Raw genomic sequence first — 5926 nt, 5'->3', positions numbered from 1 at the left:
GTGTGTGTGTGTGTGTGTGTGTGTGTGTGTGTGTGTGTGTATGTGTGTATGTGTGTGGGCGTGTGTGCGTGCCTGGAGGAGGATCTGTGTTCCACTTGGGTGAGGGGATTGACTGTGAGCTTCAGACCAGGAAATGTGTCATCTTGCCAGGCACCTGGCTGAGTGCTGGAGTGAGGATCTTGAGCAGAAACTTCCTTTACTGTTACTACAAAGCTCAAAAGGCCAAATATATACTGTGAAAATTGGTTTAACAAAAGATCAGACCCGCTCCTTCAGCTGTACACATTTTTAAATAAAATATATTGAACTGAACATCTCTTCTGAGTCATGTTTAATTGAGTATTGCAGATTGTTGTCTTATTTCACAATAATGTGAGAGATTAGAGTTTTCTGTAACAAGAAGTTTGCTTTGACTGATGAGTCTGATGTTGCAGGGTTTGGTCCAGTGGAGCTCGTCTGATCTGGGAGCCACTGTGCCAGTGGAGATGCTGGCAAGTTTTACTTTGCGTGACATGGATGTGTATCAAAATGTGCATTTATTGATTTGTAATGAGAAGTATTACTCCTGAAAGGGTGAGAGTAATGTGAATGGTGGGATCTTGGCACTGGGGTTCTGTGTAGCACAGTTGTCTTCCAGGGTTTGGAAAACAAATTAAGGTAACTAGTAAACATTGACCAAAGGAAAAACGTTGACCTCAGGGTGTGTTTTCATCAGATTATAATCAGTTTATGAGTCACCCTTTTCCTCTATTGTGTTTGTCAGGCTATGAATAGAGTCCCCTAAAAGGATTATGAAATCAATTTAGGGGCCATGACCAGTGTTTTGAAAAATAAAATATAGTAGGATAGAAAAAAAGTGCATCACATCTAGTGATGCTTTTTTTTTTTTTTTTTTTTTTCCTGAAACCAAGTCTTACTCTTTTGCCCAGGCTGGAGTGCAATGGCATGATCTCTCTTAGCTCACTGCAACCTCCACCTCCAGGGTTCAAGCAATACTCCTGCCTCGGCCTCCCCAGTAGCAGGGTTTATAGGGGTGTACCACCACACCCGGCTAATTTTATATTTTTAGTGGAGACAGGGTTTCACCATGTTGGCCAGGCTGGTCTTGAACTCCTGACCTCAGGTGATCCACCCACCTTGCCCTCCCAAAGTGCTGGGATTATAGGTGTGAGCCACCACACCCAGCCTAAGTTTGTTTTATGAAACTTTTGTTTCATTACATATAACCATGTCTGTACTGAATCATCCTGTAAAGTGTAAGTGTATTTTTCATTGCTTGAAGTCAGGGATATAATTGTCGTGTTATACTCAAACTTGGAAACTCTGAACAATGTCATTTACCCAGGAGTGAGAGAGAAAACAGGAGGTGAAAATGAAGTGCCGAGCAAGAATTGCATGCCAAGGACTAAATCTCTGCCTCATTGTTCCTGGACTAGTGGTCCAGAAGCACTCTCCTAGACGAGGAAAATAGGAAGCACTCAAACACCAGCTCTTTTTATTATAGGATGATTGCTTGCCAAATACCAACGAACTGAGAGAGAGCCTCATGTAACTTCAGAGCAGTGTTCTCTTTTCCCAGGATGTTTTGTGGCCGTCACTAAAGTGGCTATGTTCTGGCCTCAAGTGTAAGCAACAGTCAGGCCCCTGCCTCACGTTTCCCACTGTGCTGCCATTATCCTTGGGAGCATGAACCTTCTGACTTAGTACCTTTCTGCCCCCATGACTCAGTTTTGTCCATCTTAAGATTGTCTGTGCAATGTTAAGTTCTAGGCTGCTTTAACTCTGCATAAAAAGACTGACCCTGACTTCATCAGCCCAGTGTCCCATGGGGTTATTTTTCCCTTTTCTTTTTTTTTTTTTTTTTTTTTTTGGGATGGAGTCTTGCTCTGTTGCCCAGGCTGGAGTGAATACAGTGGCACTATCTCAGCTCACTGCAACCTCTGCCTCCTGTGTTCAAGCGATTCTTCTGCCTCAGCCTCCTGAGTAGCTGGGACTACAGGTGCCCATCACCATGCCTGGCTAAGTTTTGTATTTTTAGTAGAGACAGGGTTTCACCACGTTGACTAGGCTGGTTTCAAACTCTTGACCTCAGGTGATGCACCCATTTTCACCTCCCAAAGTGCTGGGATTACAGGTGTGAGCCACCTCACCTGGCCACCGTTTTCCCCTTTTCTTGAAGTGCATAAGCTCTCTGACTCCAACTATATTACTGCTAGAGTTGGTCTCTTCTTTGCTGTCTTCCTGTAGGGCACCGGGTGGTAACTTAATTATCTGTTAACTTTTCTTTTTAGCTACTTCCAAACCTGGATTGGTTGTCATTCACTTTCTACTCCTTCAGCTGTTCTGAAGGGATGACATCACAAAAACTCTTCAAAAGAACTAGCCCATTCAACACACGGATTGTTTGGTTCTAATTTTCAACTTCTTTATACTTAAAAGCAGCTGTTGCAAACTTTTTTCTTTTTTTTTTTTTTTGATGGAGTTTCGCTCTTGTTACCCAGGCTGGAGTGCAATGGTGCGATCTCGGCTCACCACAACCTCCGCCTCCTGGGTTCAGGCAATTCTCCTGCCTCAGCCTCCTGAGTCGCTGGGATTACAGGCACACGCCACCATGCCCAGCTAATTTTTTGTATTTTTAGTAGAGACGGGGTTTCACCATGTTGACCAGGATGGCCTCGATCTCTTGACCTCGTGATCCACCCGCCTCGGCTTCCCAAAGTGCTGGGATTATAGGCTTGAGCCACCGCGCCCGGCCCGTAAACTTTTTTCTTAAGCCCATACCCTCTTCCTTCAATGTCAGCTTGACAACCTTCTGCAGTTCACAGATCAAGACAGGCAGGAACATGCATCTCTCCTTTGTGCCCTTCCCTTCCTTGTAATGAATGCGCTGATCCGTTTTTCTCCCCGCTTGACTGTTCACAGCTCTTGCTTGCAAAACCTGCTATATCAGTGTAGGTCTAATCAGAAGGGAGAAACCACATAGTAATCCAAACAGGAAATGTCTAATGTAAATAATTCCTGATTTTCACTGGGATCGGAGTGATGAGGAACTGGCTAGTAAGAAGTAAGAGAGCTCAAAAAATATAGGAATAGCAGATACAAGGAGCAGTACTACCCTGGGGCTGAGATAGACACCAAAGGAAGAGCCTCCAGACGCCACCCTCAGGCTGTGATCAGAATTCCTTGGGAAACCATGTCTCTACCTCACTCAAGTGAAGTATTGAAATTCGAGATAAATTAACACCAAGACAAAAGTATGCCAAATTGCAGGGTCTTTATTATTGCCGGCAACCACAGAGGACTCACGTCTCTCCAACCTGTGGCGTCGAACTCAGGGAGAGCAGGGTTTTTAAGCTGAAAAACCACATCCTGGTTTTAGGACCCAGAGGGTGAGGAGCAGGGATGGGGATGAAGGGCTTCAGACATTCCGAGGGCTGGTGGATTCTGTAAATCACCTTCTCGGCAGAGACGAGGGTGAGGGGCTCCGGACATTCCAAGGGGCAGGGGACTTTTGTCACTCCGATTGTTACTTAAGTGGTTTACAGAAGTCAAGATAAACGTTAGTTTACACATTATCTGGGTAGTGGTGGAAGTCACAGATCTTGGTTACTTATTACAAGTCGCAGGGGCCAAGATGGCATTAGCTTGGGCTGCTTATTCTGGTACTGATAAGAAAAGGTAAGCAGCTTTACATAGTGGGCATTTTCAGAGCAAACTAGCAGCTTTATTTACAGAAGCCAAACACAGCTTTATCTTATAAAATGGCATTGCTCAGGTTCTGGCTCTAGGCCAGCTATAGCACAATATCACAAAGGTCATGAGGAGTCACCACAATACTATACCAGCAGAACTTGCTGGAAACCTGTCATCTTCCAAATGTTGACACATTTAATTAGGCGATATTTTAAAACTGCATTTGTTAACATTGCTACCAAATGTGTGATCTTATCAGGAAAGACTTAAGTATCGGGAAGTTGTCAGCTCACAATGGCAGATACAAGTTTTCCAAAATTCTAATTTGTGCCTGAAAGCTCAGGTGTTTCATTGGCAACAAATACTGTTTGTTCTTTAATTAACAGGCTCACTTTATTGTTCAGAAATTGTGGGCTGGGCACAGTGGCTCACTAATCCCAGCACTTTGGGAGCCTGAGGCAGGGCAGATCACCTGAGGGCAGTAATTTGAGACCAGACTGGCCAACATGGCGAAACCCCATCTCTACTAAAAAATACAAAAATTAGCTGGGCATGGTGGCACGTGCCTGTGATCCCACCTACTCGGGAGGCTGAGGAAGGAGAATTGCTTGAACCCGGGAGGTGGGGGTTGCCGTGAGCCGAGACCATTCCACTGCATTCCAGCTTGGGTGACAGACCAATACTCGGTCTCAAAAAACAAGAAAATGAAAATGTATACCAATTCCCAAGTCAGAATGATCACAAGTTTTCTGTCAGTAATTACTTCAAGTAAAAATGGTATTTTCATGAAAATTGTGGCTAGTTCAGCTTACAATTCAAATAATTGCTTAAGTGCTTTTCCTTGAGACAACTACTGTATTATGGAATGCAGAAGTGCTTTATGTACATTTAAGAAAGTGTGTCTCTAAGGATCAAGACTTAATAATGTTAAGAACTGTTACTCTATCAAGGATATTAAGCGGAGCTGGCTCTGCTCCCTACTATGAGTGTGTGGCCCACTGGTGCCATTGGCTAGCAGATTTGTGCTGAAGTGCAATGGTTCATTCCTTATTGGTTTTGCACCATCAGAGCAAACATCAATGCCGTGAAAGGATAAAACCATTTTAGTAGCTTTGACCTTGCAGATCCCTAAAAGGGTCTTAAGGACAGGAGTCCACAGATGACACTTGGAGAACCACTGACATCATGGAAAGAAAACACTGAAGTCAGATTTGGGTCCACATCTGAGCCAGGTGACATAGGGTGAGTGTCTTCATTTGTACCATCGGCCTAACCCATGCTCAGACTTACAGTGAAAAGTTAAAACCATGCTAGACTAGACCCTGGCACACAGCAGATGTGCAGAAAGTGCTTTTCTACTCTCAAGCCTCTAATCAGACTCAAAAGAGGGTGACTAAAAAGTAAACATCAACTCAATATTCAGGAAAAAAGTCATGACTGAGTTATTAGCATGGGGTATTCTTATGGTGGATTCATTTCACTTTGCAAAAGATAGATGTTTTGAGACAGTCTCGCTCTGTCACTCAGGCTGGAGTGCACGGCACAGTCTCAGCTCACTGCAACCTCTGCCTCCCAGGCTCGAGCGATTTTGATGCCTCAGCTTCCCAAGTAGCTGAGACTATAGGTGTGTGCCACAGCACCTGGCAAGTCTTTTGTATTTTTAGTAGAAACCGGGTTTCACTATGTTGGCCAGGGTGGTCTTGAACTCCTGGCCTAACATGATCTGCCCACTCGGCCTCCCAAAGTACTAGGATTACAGGTGTGAGCCACCACGCGCAGCCTATAAAAGTTACATTGATTTAATCAAAAGGGTATTTGCATCCTGCCTCAAATGGTTGTTCACTCTAAAGGTTCACTGCCTAAATATAATTAGAGTACAATTAGCTCCCAGCTCATGAAACAACCAGCTTTACCCATAAGAATGTGACAGCTGGCCGGGCGTGGTGGCTCATGCCTGTAATCCCAGCACTTTGGGAGGCCAAGGCGGGTGGATCACGAGGTCAAGAGATCGAGACCATCCTGGTCAACATGGTGAAACCCCGTCTCTACTAAAAATACAAAAAACATTAGCTGGGCATGGTGGTGCGTGCCTGTAATCCCAGCTACTCAGGAGGCTGAGGCAGGAGAATTGCCTGAACCCAGGAGGCGGAGGTTGCAGTGAGCTGAGATCGCGCCATTGCACTCCGGCCTGGGTAACATGAGTGAAACTCCGTCTCAAAAAAAAAAAAAAAGA

This window comes from Sapajus apella, unplaced genomic scaffold (assembly GCF_009761245.1).
Source record: "Sapajus apella isolate SASKATOON/1434 unplaced genomic scaffold, GSC_monkey_1.0 scaffold12, whole genome shotgun sequence".
NCBI classification, from domain to species: domain Eukaryota; kingdom Metazoa; phylum Chordata; class Mammalia; order Primates; family Cebidae; genus Sapajus; species Sapajus apella.
Note: the sequence above shows the minus strand (reverse complement) of the source record.